This window comes from Eumetopias jubatus, unplaced genomic scaffold (assembly GCF_037043125.1).
Source record: "Eumetopias jubatus isolate StellerSeaLion01/CBP00866 unplaced genomic scaffold, mEumJub1_p1.0 scaffold_12, whole genome shotgun sequence".
Taxonomy (NCBI): domain Eukaryota; kingdom Metazoa; phylum Chordata; class Mammalia; order Carnivora; family Otariidae; genus Eumetopias; species Eumetopias jubatus.
This window is the reverse complement of record NW_028274818.1, coordinates 33510909-33527688: the sequence shown is the minus strand read 5'-3', so window position 1 is coordinate 33527688 and position 16780 is coordinate 33510909. Positions and strand designations below refer to the sequence as shown.

Sequence of the window (16780 nt, the reverse complement as noted above, 5' to 3'; positions counted from 1 at the left end):
AAAAAACTAATCAAAAAGATATATGTATCCCTATGTTCAAGCAGCATCATTTATAATAGCCGAACTGGGTGAGTGAAATAGGTGAAGGAGATTAAGAGTACACTTGCCATGCTGAGCACTGAATAATGTACAAAGTTGTTGCATCATTTTATTGTACCCATGAAACTAATATAACACTCTATGTTAATTATACTGGAATTAAATTTGTTAAAAAGTGAAAAAAAATACAAAATATTTCAGAGCAGAAAAAATATCTTCTTCCTGTCTCTGGCATCCCTGAGTGTGACCAGTCTACCCAAAGACAATTATGCTAAGCAAGTCCTTTGTCACTTGTAAACCAGACAAAATCTCTGGGAAAAAAACATCTTTCCCATAGAAAGAAAAAAGAAAAAAAATGTTTGACTTTTATGGCTAATTCTTGGGGAGGATTTGGTTTTTTATTTATAGTTCTTTAAACAGATACAGTAGTATCCAAAAGAGGGTGAGTAATGAAAAATAAACTCTCTGTAGGAGGGAATTTAAAGAAAGAGGCACACACCCATATGGTGTCTGTTATAAATGCTTTATGAAACTGTTCTTCGGAATCAGCAGTCTTACTGCCAAAGACAGTCGAGAATCTTGTTGCTATTGACTCTGAGCCACAAAGAAACTACTGACCAATTGCCACATCCTTCTATTTTATTGATTCAGTTACCATTTTCTCGGAAGTGGAAACATCTCACTGTGTGTCTGAGAAATCTCTTACCATAATATTTGAAGTGCAGAGCTCTGGGGAAGGCAGATTCCAGCCAGAAAGAGACAGGTCCCTTTAAAGCAGGTGTCTCACACTGGTTCAGTGGTTGCTAATCTTAGGCGTTCTGGGCACACTCGTGCCTCTGGGGCTTGCAATAATATTACAGGGAAAATATGAGTTGCTGGTGAAGGTGAGGAGGGAGCACGAAGCTACCTATTGCTTCCGGGAAAGTGCTTACAGAATGTACCATGAAGGATGCATATCACCCCCTTTTGAATACCTCAAACCTTTATGTGGTTTCTTTATTAGAGCTGAGAGGGAAGTAAAAGGGGAAGATAGGAGACTCATGCATAGACAAGAACTAAGACACCACTGAAACTAGTTACCAAGATCATTGTTCTAGGAGGAAGAGAGAATTTGCAGGCGCCCCAATCGGACAAGTCATCATTGCGCGTTTCAAATTCCTTCCGTGCTCAGCATCCTCAGAATTCACATTCCCTGTGCTTATGACATGACATGTTGAAATCTCACACAGTTGAAATGTTCCTTTTCTATTTCTTTCCAGCCCCTGAAGAGCATGGCTTCACACGGGGACAGGCTTCTGTAAAGAATGGAGAGAAACGTCTGGATCTGAATCCCCAACCATGGAGTGACACACTGCGGGATGCTGGAAAAAGGCTTTGGCTGGGCTCCAGGCAGACCTGGATGAAGCAGACATGGGAAAGCTCCAGCTGTCCATAAATAACATTCCCAGAGTCACAAAGACGGGTGTTTGCTTTGTTCTGAAAAAAGCTGTTTTTCTTCTGAGGTTGGAGTATCAGCAGAACTCAATAAGTGTAAGCTCATCCTGTCAGCTATGGGTAACCCTCTTCTACCAGTTCTGTTGACCCAGAGGGAATCATGTCACTTCTGTTCCATCCCTAATTGGACTACCAGGGGTCTTGAAAAATTACATTATTCGAAATTCTCAGGCATGCTCAATGGAAAGAGGCAATTATTAGGTGTAAATTTGGAAACCAAAATCCCACCTCCTCCACAAGACTTTCAGCTAAAAGGCCCTCTCTTGGCCCTGAATTCCTGTACATGGCCCTGAGGTTTGACCAAACCTCAGTTTGGTCAAACCTCAGTTATTTTGCTACGGACATTTTGTGTCCCCACATGGATTTTGGATTGTTAAAGGGAGGACGCCTTGTTTTAGCTTTCCCTTTATTTCCTAGTAACACCTCCTTCAATAAGCCTATATTAAGTGCTCGTGAAATACTTGCTTAATTAATGAACGATTCTTCCTTCTCTTCCATCAGTCCCCTCAGACTAAATAGATGCCCTCAATATTTGACACTCTAGAGTCCCACTTGTAAATTGCTTTTGTGGTTCTGCTATTAATCTTCACAACTGCAGCAAAATCAGACGCGAATTATCTGGAAAGAGCCACCCAGTGATCATCTCAACATGAGACACTCGATATGCTCTTGCAGCTCTCACTCTCCACCCTGGCAACAACCTTCAGAGGAAGGGAGGGGACAGAACACATTTCCTAATGACAGGGTCACTGAAAACAAAGTAAAGCGGATAATATGGTGAAGTTACATAAATTATGATTAATGTTGGGAATGGCCAGCCTTGTTAAATGATGCTTTTCCTATGTCATTTGGATTGCAATCCTAAAGGTCATTACCATTGAGAAACTAAAAAAAAATCCGGTCAAAAAAAAAAAAACAACTATCACCAATTCTAAGCAACCTGGACGTAGGTAAAGTTTGTCCTACACGTGCCTCCTACCCACTGTTCCGTATCCTGCCTCCAAGCCAACTGCTTTCTCAGTCACGAATTGTTCCGTTTTCTACTATTGTTCCTGCGGTCAAAAAAAAAATCTGTTACAGGGCACCTGGGTGGCTCAGTCAGTTAAGCGGCTGCTTTTGGCTCAGGTCATGATCCCGGGGTCCTGGGATCGAGCCCCACATCGGGGGTCCCTGCTCAGCGAGAAGTCTGCTTCTCCCTCTCCCTCTGCCCCTCTCCCCATTCCTGCTCTGTCTCTCTCTCTCTGTCTCTCTCTCCCTCCCAAATAAAGTCTTTAAAAAAATCTGTTACAAACATACAGAACTTGCTAACTTTTCCCCTGTGAGAAAAAATGCTTTAAAGAAGATGCAGTAAAACAGTGATAATGAATACAAATACATTGTTAATGACAGAAATTCAAGCATTAGCCCACTCCAGATGAAAGAAATACATGTATTTTTTTTTTTAATTTAAGGGTAAGTAACTACTAACAGTGAGTATTAACGAGGCCGGCTGTAACTGTAATAAACATCTCTTGCAGAAATAAGTTGTCAGATATCGTTGCACAAATCACTTAATGTTATTTTATTTATTTATTTATTTTTAATTTTATTTTATTATGTGTTATTTTATTTTTAAAGGGAGAGATCATCTCACCCAGCTGTTTGGCGATCCAGGATCCTGGAATAAAAACAGCTAAAGGTCAGCAATGAATCTTTCCTGAGACTGTGATGGTATTTTCACTTTAGAGGTCTGGGTTAGCCCAGAAAGGAACAGCCAAATGTATTAGCAAAAGGAAAGAAATCACTTCCAAGCTTTTATTTTGTAAGAGAATCTCCAAACGGGTCCAACTGCTAGCTAGTGGCTCTTCTCCCCACCTACCTGCTCTCACGTTTTGGTTGTTTCTGCCACCTGACACTGACGTGTATTTGAATTCTGTGCCATTTAATTTTGGTCCAAGCACAAACTCATTTCTTTGTTTCCTCCTTAGCACAGCTAAGACAGATTGGAACTTTCACAAAAGATTTTCTAAAATACCAATTAAAACAAAACAAAAAAAGAAAAGGAACATAAAATATATAAGTGCATGAAAACTATGGCATATAAACTACAGTTTCCTAATTTTATTTGTGCTGGTGCGCACCGAGGGCTTATAGACCTTGTCCTATTTTACACCCTAACTGAGATGGTTTACTTAACCTCAAATGGCTGACACAAATTTACAGCCTTCTCCCTCTCGAGGAGGAAAATTTTCCTGACCCTCTTAGGGTCCCTGGCTGGGTCTGAAAATTAACCTGACAAAGACAGAGTCACAGGAGAAAAGCATGCAAATTTATTAAATTGGTTACATGGAAAAAAAAGTTGGTTACATAGACATGGGAGCCTTCCCAAGACAATGAAGACGCAAGTGAGCAGAGCAGGAGGCTTTTATACCTTTCAGACAAAGACACAATAAATATGTGATGAATTGACAACACAAGGGGGTTTGGGCTAGGGGTAGTAAATGGTGAAGACATAAGAAGGTGTATTTATATACCCTTCTTGGCTCTGAATTCCCATTCTCTAGGGTTAAGGATGTTTTCCCTTCCCCTCACGTAAGGAGGATACCTTTCACATGGGAGATTTCGCTCCTACTTTCAGGGAACAAACACAAGAGGTTGGGGAGGAGGGAACAATCAGAGTGACCTTCCTCTTTCTGCCATTTTCTCAAATTCTTTCAGTGTAAGAGATTCAATAGGCTAAAAGTGCTATATTTGGGGGTGGTGTGTCCTGAACCCCATTCATTTTGCCTGTGCTCTGACTTCCAAAATCTGGCTTGGCTTCCTATGGGGGAAATCATTTGAGCATCCTCAGTTTCTTTCTACACATCTTGCCCACAAGGTGGTCCAGATCAAGAGAGAGAGATTTCCACTCAACCACCCAGGCTTCCCTCTTCCCTTCCCCACCAGTACTAACAGAGCCTCTTCCTATGTTCTGACAGGAAAAACACATATTTTAGTCAACTGATTGATGCCATGAACGACCCCACTCTTGAGGTGAGATTCTCCCACCTGCACACACCAGATCCTTTAGAGGTCCAATGATCTGAAATACCATAAATGACTAATTAACACAACATGCCCAGGTCCATACAATGAGAGTGGGTAAGGCAACATGGCAGTTCAGGAGCTGTACCTGCTCCCGTAAAAATCAGGATAAGCTCTCTCCCACACCCAACCTAACATTGGAAAGTACCATAGTTGTCCTTCCCCACCAGCCCATCGGCCCAGTGGGCTTATGTCATAAAATGCTTATTGAAGCAAAGAGGTTTGATGACCCTTCCACCGCTATACTTTTTACCTAAAATGACTCCTACTGATTTATTTGTATATATTATTTCTATCACTAAAACCTTTCTTTTATTCTGTTCTCATGAGATCAGTTTGCTCAAACCTACATAGGACCCTGAATTTATTAGATAAGGTTGGATGAGCCTTTGCAAAGAGAATCCATGTGGAAATTGTGGAGAAACTGGGCACAATTACCACCCAAAATGTGTCTCTTTGGCATAAGGATTATTTTAGGCTGATTATTTTTAACAAACAGAAGACTCAAGAAGTTTTTCTTTTTACCTTCCCCTTAACTGCCGCAAATAATTTAGATAAGGAGACTTCATGAGCCAAAAAGAGAGCTGTTAGCAAAGCTAACTTTGTTTTAGGTGAGAAAGACTTCACAAATCTTGGCAAACATTTGTTTACCAAATATTTGCTCTTCCCATCTGCTAGTGAATTGCCTTCCTCCCTTTTGCAGTTCCAGACCCCTGCTTCTCCTTAGCTCAGGGTAGCGTGTAAGCCTCAGCTGCCCGTCTGTGGGTGTCATATTCCTCTGTGGCCCCTTTGTATAGGTAATTAAATTCATTTTTCTCCTGTTAATCTGTTTCATATCAATTTGCTTTGTTTCGAGGTTTTATTTAAATTCTTGTTAGTTAACATAGAGTGTAATATTAGTTTCAGGAGTAGAATTTAGTGATTCATCACTTACATATACCACCCAGTGCTCATCTCAAGTGCCCTCCTGAATACCCGTCATCCTAATTTTAGCCCATCCCCTGCCTGCCTCCTCTCCAGCAACCCTCAGTTTTTTCTCCATAGATAAGAGTCTATATCTTTTGCCTCTCTCTCTCTCTTTTTTTCTTTCCCCTATGTTCATCTGTTTTGTTTCTTCAATTCCACATGAATGAAACCATATGGTATTTGTCTTTCTCTGACTGCCTTATCTTGCTTAGCATAATACCCTCTAGCTCCATCCACATCATTGCAAATGGCAAGATTTCATTCTTTTTTTATGGCTGAGTAATATTCCATTGCATATGTTATATATACCACACCTTCTTTATCCATTCATTAGTCAATGGACATTTGGGCTCCATAATTTGGCTATTGCTGATAATGCTGCTATAAACATTGGGGTGCATGTGTCCTTTCTAATCAGTATTTTTGTATCTTTTGGGTAAATACCTAGTAGTGTAATTGTTGGATCATAGGGTAGTTCTATTTTTAACTTTTTGAGGAACCTCCATACTGTTTTCCAGAGTGGCTGCACATGTTTGCTTTCCCACCAGTAGTGCATGAGGGTTCCCCTTTCTCCGAATCCTCACCAACATCTGTTGTTTCCTGTGTTGTTAATTTTAACCATTCTGACAAGTGTGAGGTGGTATCTCATTGTGGTTTTGATTTGTATTTCCCTGATGATGAGTGATGTTGAGCACATCTTTTCATGTGTCTGTCAGCCGTCTGGATGTCTTCTTTGGAAAAATGTGTATTTATGTCTTCTGCCCATTTCTTAACTGGATTATTTATTTTTTTGGGTGTTGAATTTGGTAAGTTCTTTACAGATTTTGGATACTAACCTTTCGTCAGATATGTCATTTGTAAATATCTCCTCCCATTCCATTGGTTGTCTTTTAGTTTTGTCAATTGTTTCCTTCGTTGTGCAGAGGCCTTATGTCTTGATTAAGTCCCAATAGTTCATTTTTGCTTTTGTTTCCCTTGCCTCCAGAGACATGTCTAGTAAGAAGTTTCTATGGCCGATGTCAAAGAGGTTGCTGCTTGTCTTTTGCTCTAGGGTTTTGATGGTTTCCTGCCTCACATTTAGATCTTTCATTCATTTTGAATTTATTTTTGTGTATGGTATAAGAAAGTTTCATTCTGCATGTTGCAGTCCAGTTTTCCCAACACTATTTGTTCAAGTGACTGCCTTTTTTCCATTGGATATTCTTTCCTGCTTTGTCAAAGATTAATTGACCATATAGTTTTGGGTCCATTTCTGGATTTTCTACTCTGTTTCATTGATATACGTGTCTGTTTTTGTGCCAGTACCATACTGTCTTGATGACTACAGCTCTGTAATATAGCTGGTGTCTGGATTTGTGATGCCTCCAGCTTTGCTTTCCTTTTTCAAGATTTCTTTAGCTATTTGAGGTCTTTCGTAGTTCCACACAAATTTTAGGATTGATTGTTCTAGTTCTGTGAAAAATGCTATTGGTATTTTGATAGGGATTACATTAAATGTGTAGATTGCTTTGGGTAGTATAGACATTTTAACAATATTTGTTCTTCCCATCCATGAGCATGGAATGTTTTTCCATTTCTTTGTGTCATCTTCAATTTCTTTCATAAGAAAGTACAGATCTTTTTCAAAGTACAGATCTTTTACCTCTTTGGTTAGGTTTATTCCTAGATATCTTATGGTTTTTGGTGTAATTGTAAAAGGGACTGATTCCTTGATTTCTCTTTCTGCTGCTTCATTATTAGTGTATAGAAATGCAACAAATTTCTGTACATTGATTTTGTAGCCTGAGATTTTACTGAATTCATTTATCAGTTCTAGCAATATTTTGATGGAATCTTTCTAGTTGTCTACATAGAGTATCTTGTCATCTGTGAAACTTTGACTTCTTTCTTGTTGATTTGGATGCCTTTTATTTCTTTTTGTTGTCTGATTGCTGAGGCTAGGACTTCCAGTACTGTGTTAAATAACAATGGTGAGAGTGGATATCCCTATCTTGTTCCTGTCTGTAGAGGAAAAGCTCTCAGTCTTTCCCCATTGAGGATGATATTAGCTGTGGGTCTCTCATATACGACCTCTATATGAAATAGAGGTATGTTCCCTCCATTCCTCCTTTGTTGAGGGTTTTTATCAAGAATGGATGCTATACTTTGTCAAATGTTTTTTCTGTATCTATTGAGAGGATTATATGGTTCTTATCCTTTCTTTTATTAATGTGGTGTATCACATCGATTGATTTGTAAATACTGAACCACCCTTGCAGACCAGGAATAAATCCCACTTGATCATGGTGAATGATTCTTTGTACTGTTGGATTCAATTTGTTAGTATTTTGATGAGAATTTTTGCACCCCTGTTCATCAGGGATATTGGCCTGTAATTCTCCTTTTTGATGGGGTGTTTGTCTGGTTTTGGAACCAAGGTAATTCTGGCCTCATAGAATGAGTTTAGAAGTCTTCCTTCCAGTTCTACATTTTGGAACAGTTTGAGAAGAATAGATATTAACTCTTCTTTAAATGTTTGGTAGAATTTCCCTGGGAGCCATTTGGCCATGGACTTTTGTTTTTTGGGAGATTTTTGATTACTAACTCAATTTCTTTGCTGTTTATGGGTCTGTTTAAATTTTCTATTTCTTCCTGTTTCAGTTTTGCTAGTTTACGTATTTTGGGGAATTTATCCATTTCTTCCAAGTTGCCCAATTTGTTGGCATGTCACTTTTCATACTATTCTCTTATAATTGTTTGTGTTTCTGTTGTGTTGGTTGTGAAGAGATCACATTCCTCTCCCATTCATGATTTTATTTATTTGTGTCCTTTCTCTTTTCTTTTTGATAAATCTGGCTAGGGGCTTATCAGTTTTATTAATTCTTTTGAAATACCGACTCCTAGTTTCATTGATCTGTTCTACTGGGGTTTTTTGTTTGTTTGTCTCTATATCATTTATTTCTGCTCTAATTTTCATCATTTCCCCTCTTCTTCTAGCTTTAGGCTTCATTTGTTCTTCCTTTAGGTGTAAGGTTTGGTGGTATATTTGAGATTTTTCTTGCTTCTTGAAGTAGGCCTGTATTGCTATATAATTCCCTTTTAGGACCACTTTTGTTGCATCCCCAAGGTTTTGGACTGTTGTGTTTTCATTTTCATTTGCTTCCAAGTCTTTTTTGATTTCTTCTTTAATTTCCTTGTTAACCCATTCATTCTTCAGTAGGATGTTCTTTAACCTCCATGTATTTGTGGTCCTTCCAAATTTTTTCTTGTGGTTTACTTCAACTTTCATAATGTTGTGGTCAGAAAATATGCATGCTATGATCTTAATCTTTTTGTATTTGTTAGGGTCTGATTTGTAACCTACTATGTGATCTATCCTGGAGAATGTCCCATGTGCACTCAAAAAGAATGTGTATTCTGAGCATGGAGGACATTAGGAGAAGGAAGGGAAAAACGAAGGGGGGAATATTGGAGGGAGAGATGAACCATGAGAGATTATGGACTCTGAGAAACAAACTGAGGGTTTTAGAGGAGAGGGGGGTGGGAGGATGGTTTAGCCCGGTGATTGGTATTAAGGAGGGCATGTACTGCATGGAGCACTGGGTGTTATATGAAAACAATGAATCGTGGATCACTACATCAAAAAACTAATGATGTATTGTATGACTAATATAACATAATAAAATTAAATTTAAAAAAAGAATGTGTATTCTGCTGCTTTAGGGTGAAATGTTCTGAATAGATCTGTTAAGTCCATCTGATCCAGTGTGTCATTCAAAGCCATCGTTTCCTTGTTGGTTTTCTGCTCAGATGATCTGTCCATTGCTGTAAGTGGGGTGTTAAAGTTCCCTCCTATTATTCTATTATTATCAATGAGTTTCTTTATGTTAGCTATTAATTATTTTATGTATTTGATTGCTCCCAAGTTGGGGGCATAAATATTTACAATTATTAGAACTTCTTGTTTGATAGACCCCTTTATTATGATATAGTGCCCTTCTTCATCTCTTGCTACAGTCTTTGGTTTAAAATTTAGTTTGTTGTAAGTATGACTACTCAGGCTTTCCTTTGACATCGCTTAGCATGATAAATGATTCTCCATCCCCTCACTTTCAATTTGGTGGTGTCTTTAGGTCTAAAGTGAGTCTCTTGTAGACAGCATATAGATGGGTCTTATTTTTTTGTCCATTTTGACACACTATGTCTTTTGATTAGAGCATATAGTCCATTTACATTCAGAGTGATTATTGATTGTTGTGAATTTAGTGCCCTTGTATTACTTGTTAAGTCATTGTTTCTGGATATTTTCTCCGTTCCTTTTTAGTCTTTGTTGCTTTTGGTCTTTCTTTCCCACTCAAAGAGTCCCCTTTAATATTTCTTGCAGAGCTGGTTTAGCGGCCACGAACTCCTTTAGTTTTTGTTTGTCTGGGAAACTCTTTATCTCTCCTTTTATTCTGAATGACAGCGTTGCCGGAGAGAGTATTCTTGGTTGCTTATTTTTCCCATTCCGCATTTTGAATATGTCAGGCTACTGTCTTGTAGCCTGCTAAGTTTCTGCAGACAGATCTGCTGCTACCCTTATTTGTCTTCCCTTGTAAGTTAGGGATTTCTTTTCCCTTGCTGCTTTTAGGATTTTTTCCTTATCTCTATATTTTGCAAATTTTACTATGATATGTCTTGGTGTTGGCGTGCTTTTGTTAATTTTGATGGGCATTCTCCGTGCCTCCTGGATTTAGATGTCTGTTTCCTTCCACAGATTAAGGAAGCTTTCAGCTATAATTTCCTCAGGTAAACCTTCTTCTCCTTTTTTCCTCCCTTCTTCTGGGACTCCTATGATACAAATGTGATTATATTTTATGGAGTTGCTGAGTTCCCTAAGTCTACATTCGTGATTCAGTATTTTTCTTTCCCTCTTCAGCTTTATTATTTTTCATAGTTTTATCTTCTGTATCATTTATTCATTCCTCTGTTTCTTCCATCCTGTGGTCATTACATCTCAGGTATAGTATTTTTTATTTCAGCCTGATTAGTTTTTAGGTCTTTTATCTCTCCAGTAAGGGACTCCCTGGTGTATTCTATGCTTTTCTCAAGCCCAGCTGGTATCCTTATGATTGTTTTAAATTTTGGATTAAGCATATTAACTTATATTTGTTTCAATTAGATCCCTGGCCATGACCTGTTCTCGTTCTTTTTTGGGGATGAATTCCTCCATCTTGGCATTTTGTTTAGGTCTTTGTCTTCTGTGTACTAGGAAAGCCTGTTTTCTGTGTATTAGGAAAGACTGTGTATTAGGAAAGTTTCCTCTCCTTAGAGTAATGGCTTTATTAAGAAGAGTGTCCAGTGCCTCATGTTTCAGAAAAGGTTTCTGGTGTATGCTGTGTGCACTCTTCTGCTGTGTTTTGGTTGCTCTATCCCTCAGGTCTATCCTCTGCAGAGTTTCTCTTTGCTTGCAGTGGGGAGTGTTTGAACCTTGTACAGAGTGTGATGAGTTTTAACTAGGTGTACTCTGGTTTTGCTTGTTTAAAAGAGACCGGCTGATATTTCCAGTAGAACTGAAGCTTTGCACACTCTATGTTCGGTAGACATGGTGTGTGTGGGGGGGTGGGGCGGGGGGGGTTGTGCTGGTATTCTGGGGGAGGGGCCTGCTGCTGTGGTTCTCAGGCACACTTGCCTTAGTAAAGAAGCACCTGCAGAGCACAGAGGGGTGGGGCTTGGTGTAAGCAGTTCTGGCCTCCACTGTTGGCACTGTGCTGCTCACTGAAGTCAGTCTGTGCTGATGGGTGGGGGAGAAAAAAATGGCACCAGCCCTCTTCTTCATCCCCAGAGAGGGGAGATTGCACCTCCCTCCCCTCCCTGCTGTCTGGGAAGCCCTCCCAGAAGAATGAACAATCTCCGTTCTGTATCCCAGGCGCCCCTCATATACCTGCCTTCACCCTGTCTATGCCTGGGCCATCTGCCTGCCTGTCAGTGCAGTGCACCTGTGTTTTATCCCAGGCAGGCCAGGTGATTTTCACAACTCCAAAGTTTGGGGACCCGGCACAGTGTGGACCCATGTACATCCTTTGGGGGAGGGTCTCTCCTCACTGGGTCTGGTGCTGGTTTGTCCCAGGGCAGTTGCACCAACATGCAGGAGCTTAAAGCTTAGAGTAAAGCACAACAAAAAGCTGATGTCCGGGTTAGCCCCACTCAGCAGGTGTATCTGCCCCTATGCTAAGGAATGGGGCAGTGCAACGGCACCTGCCAGCTCTTTTGTGTATTAGGATGCACGTTAAGAAGGGAGAACCATCTCTCCCCGTCCATACCAGGGGGCCCTCAGATTGCACCCTCCACTCCCAGGCCTCCGACCTCCTTCTCCACAGGAGCACTGCAGTGCCTGCTGAGCTCAATACTAGCCAAGTCACTGACCTCTAACACTCCAGTCTTTGAGCTCTGCTCGTTGTAAAAACTCATGATAATCAGCCCCTCTTGTTTTCCTAGTCGAAAGTGCTTACCTTGTGCAATCCCCTGTGTGCTGCTTTCTCTCTCTCTCTCTCTCCCCCACCTCTCTCCATGATCAGGAATCATGTCAATTTGATTATTAGATCAGCTAGAAGAACACAGAAGAGTAGGAGAAACTCCCCACGCCCTTCCCCCACCACACATACAAATTCCCAAAAAGGAAGATTAGATATTTGGTCATTATTGAGGGTGTGTGCTTGTCATTCTAAGTTCAGCCATTCTAACTGAATGACAAATGTCTGAAAGCTAATGAGTAGGAAAAAGTAGTCTGCTAAATTATGGCAGCAGCTTCCTCCTCTTTATTTTTTAATGTATTTTTTTAAGTTTTTATTTTTAAATAATCTCTATTCACAACCCTGAGATCAAGAGTCACACCTTCCACCAATTAAGCCAGCCAGGCACCCCATACTTCCTGCTTTTTAAAAACAATGATGAATGAATTGAAATAAAAAGCTCCATTCCTCACTTCTGGCCTCCGAAGCCTGAGAAAAGCAGGGTATGGACTTCTGACCTATTAATCTCACCAACTTCATAAACATGAATTCAGACAAAAACAAAGTGTTTTCTATTCACTGGAGAAGGAAACAGCTCTAGCAGACATTTGTTGCTCAACTCATAAATACCTAATCAAATTCAGGAGTGATTATTTGGAATAAACTCTAAATAAATGAGCTATAAAATGAACGATACATCTATCAGCTTGGAATCTTTCTGCCACCCACCTCAAGCCTCCTTAACCAATAAGATTTGCTCTCACTTATTCTTCCTGGCCCTACTGCCAAATTTTGTTCCCAGTCTGCTACTTAAGCCTTCAGTTTCCTTCATCCTTGCTATTTACTCCTACAACCTAAAACAAAACAAACAAACAAACAGACCCAAACCATCACCTCTGCTTTCCCTTCAAAATAATCCAAGTGACTCGAATCCTGCTGCCCACCACCTGACTGTCCTGCCAGCCCACACCCCCACACCCACGGCTAGCCTGTTGAACAGGTTTACCTTTATTCCCTCCCATCTTAACAGAAACCAAGCTATCTTGATCATACTTCATGCTCAGCTGCCTTTTCTTATGAAATCCCTATTGTCTACTCCTACTTATTTTAGGATAGAAATTTCTATCCTGCTGTGCCTTTCAGCCCATCAATCCATTTTCACTAAAAGTCTTTCCAACTCTTGATTTAATTACTTCCAGAATGTAAACGCACGGTCCATATGGCTCTTATGATGACATTTGCTCTCCCCCGTTTCTTTTGTCTCAAGGAATCCATCTTCTCATCAGGAGCTGGAATAATCTTTCTACATTACATATCTGTTTATATTCTTTCCCACCATTAAATTGTTTAATGATTCTCTATAACCTATTGGGTAAATTCCAAGCCTCTCACATGCTTGGAAATCTCTTATTATGGCATAGTTCTAATTTTACTTTCTGACATGCCCCACCCCCAGAATTTCATATCTCTCATTCCAGCCATGCCAAACTGCTATACATCCATATATACATACAGGGTGCTTACTTCTGCCCACCATTTTCCAGGGTAATTGACAAAGCCCTACATTTCCACAGACACACCCAGGAAATCTGCTTTTCACTTTTTAGGAGGTAAAAGTATTTTCTACTATGTGTGTCACGCCACAAAAATTCCAATATAACTGTGGCAAGAACAGTGTATATCTGGGGATGGACAGCTAGTTCACTGCATTTCAACTCTATGTGATCTGACCAAGGTAATAGCCAGAACTCTCTCAAAGCCACGAGTTCTCTGAGATTCCTGGACCAGAGTGTGACACGTGGGTGTTTTAATAACTGGCGTCCCCTTAAGTCGGTGTTATTTAAACTCTGGTTCAGTATTTATTTAGTAAGATGGGAAGAAGATGACCTTTTGTAATAAAAAATGTGTGTTACATTATGTTAAAACTTATAATGCAGGACTCATGATCTCATCATCACAGCTAATATTGTTTGCAATATATCACATACTGTGATAAGTATGTTATATCCATTTTTTTCTTTTGTTCCTCAAACTATTTAGTCCTACTCTTATCATTTTACTTCAGTCACAGCCTCACCGACTTCTGCTATTTCTAGTCACCCCAACCTGCTATACTTTTTCTTTTCCATAGCAACGTTCACATTCTGAAGTACTATTTACCTGTTTATTATGCTTACTGCTCCTTTTCTGTCTTTTCTTTACAGAATATACATTCCACAAGACATCAGCCTTTTAAAAAAAATTCTACCTGATTATAGAAGTACATAGTAGGTGTTCTATAAATATTTGTTTCATAAGTAGCCAAAGCTCTATGAAATAAATAATATTTTTAAATCCTCATTTCACAAATAAGGAAATTGAGACACAAAGAGATTAGCACATACAGCAGGTAGATGGAGGACCCAGAATTTGAATGGTCAGTGAATTCCAGAGTTTCTTAACATTACACAACAGGTAGCATAGCAATTTATTTGGAATTTTCTTTCACTTAAAAATTATCATCAGTCTTGATCACAAAGGCTAGCAGTCCCTTCTACAGATACAGCCCTTGAATATTGTTTGAAAACTCATGAAAACTTCAAATATTGTTTAGGAAACTTTATTTCTGGTTTTTATGTTCCAAAAAGTGTTTCCTTCTTTGACATTGTTTGTATTCTCCCTTTAGGTTTTATTTGTTTCTGTTGTGGTGGTAATTTTCCAAACCAGGAAACTACTTGGCAAGTATATTTAGGATGTTTAAATTTAGGTAATAAGCTAAATTGCTTCTTCCAGGCAACAGTGTCATGCTTTCTATGGTTTCAGAATTCTAACTGCCAAAAACACAAGGCATTGTCAGCCAGATGGTTCTTTCTAATGGTTGGAGTCATGGCTTTTAGCAGCATGCTTTCCCATCTCATGAATATCTCCACAGAGACATGATGCAACCAGCAAGGGGTGGTGAGTTCATTTTTTCTAAAGTACGTCAGCATACACATGCACAGGGATGAAACTAATATGCATTTTTTTTCTACTAAAGAAAAACACACTCCTCCTGTGTCTCCTCTATTCTCAACACTTCACTACAACACCATTCACTTCTGACACCAGATGTGTGGCGTTTCCACACACCAGGCAATTCTGAGACACCAGCTGGATACCTGACAATTCAATTCAATCCTGACACTATCTGCCTGGTGATAGTTCGGCTCCCACACATTAAGGGGTCAGTCCTACCAGACTGTTCCCCACCCCCACTTAGATGTCAATCACAAATCCAGGTTGTCATCTGTCCTTCTGACCCATGGGTATAAATTGGAGGTTCCTGGGACATGCTCCTCAGGTTCCATTAATTTGCTAGATTGGCGTGTAGAACTCAGGAGAACGTTTTACTTACAAGATTTCCAGTTTATTATAAATAGATGCAACTTACAAACAGCCAAATGGAAGGTATGTAGGAAGGGGTGGGGGGGGGGCATGACTTCTCTGGCACCCATCTCCCTGCATCTCCACATGTTCACCACCCAGGATGCCCTTGAACCCAGTCCCTTGTTTGTTTGTTTTTTATGGCTGCTTCATTACAGAGGCACAATTGATTAAATCATTGACCACTGGTGATTGAACTCCATCTCTAACCCCACTCTTCTCCCCTGAGGTCAGGGGGTGGGGCTGAAAGTTCCAACCACATAGTAGAAAAAAAACACTTGCTGGCAAATCAATACCAAATTATTGTCTTCTTTCTTGGTAACCACAAAGAATTATTCCAGTACTAATTTGATATATTGTGTCTGACCCTGTTCAGGGAACACAGATGTGCAGAACCCTGAGGTGAGCTTTTAGAAGGGTTCATCATATAAATGTTGAGCCGTGGCAGGTGAAACCATGGAAGTGGCAAGGTGGCCCCTGGAAGCAGAATGAGCTGTGTCTGGGAAAGCTTGAAGTTTGGCTTTAAGGTTAGAAGGGAACCACTCCAAAGAGGTCATCTTCAAGGGCGTATCAAATATACATTTTGGCCTCCTGCCGAAAGGCCAAGTACAGGAATATAATAGTTGATCAAAATGGAGGCCAAAGCTTATTATGAGGATCATGGAATGCATTTGGATGCTGGAGGGAGAAAAATTAGTATTTTGGGTAAACCAAAACAGTTGAACAATGATTGCAAATGTATTATGAAAGTTTAATAGTCAAACTTTTTAATGTTTCTATTCTCATGCAGGAACAAGAATTTATCAAGAATTTCTCAGCACTGTCTGCTGCTGGGTTGATCCCCTGGTTACTGTACTCCTTCTTTGTGACACTTCCCAGACCTTCATTTTCCAATGAAGTCAGAAGAACAAGATATTTGGGAACTATGACATTTTTTCTTCACAATTTCTTCCTTTTTCCCTATATCTTATAATAGCTTATTACATTATAATTGATGATACTTTATCATGAATATCACATGTGATTGGAAGTTTTTTCTCTTTTTTTATCACATTTGAAGTGGCAGCATTGACACTTTTTCCATTCTGCTTTGGTGAGTTCCTAGAGGACTTGTATAAAAACATAACAGCCTAAAGGAAATAAATTAACTCAATACAACTATGAAAGATCATTTTGTTTAACACAATGAGTGCTATCATATCAAGCAATTCCATAAAAATTATCACTTTGATGGAAACTCTTGTTTTGCCTTGTGCAATTATGTAATTTTATTAGATGCTTGTTGGCTGAAAATTTATGTTTTCCCTAAAGTTGTCCTTATAATTCACTGTCAATATTTAATATTA

General features: G+C 39.5%; 1 long non-coding RNA gene across 1 annotated transcript; it reads left to right on the top strand.

The window, feature by feature from the left end:
- Nucleotides 1-1304: 1304 nt before the first annotated feature.
- On the top strand, nt 1305-16367 carry LOC148162785 (uncharacterized). The gene is made up of 4 exons (XR_015766507.1): nt 1305-1569; nt 3151-3211; nt 14835-14969; nt 16225-16367. It is a non-coding gene; the product is annotated as an uncharacterized LOC148162785 (long non-coding RNA).
- Nucleotides 16368-16780: the final 413 nt, after the last annotated feature.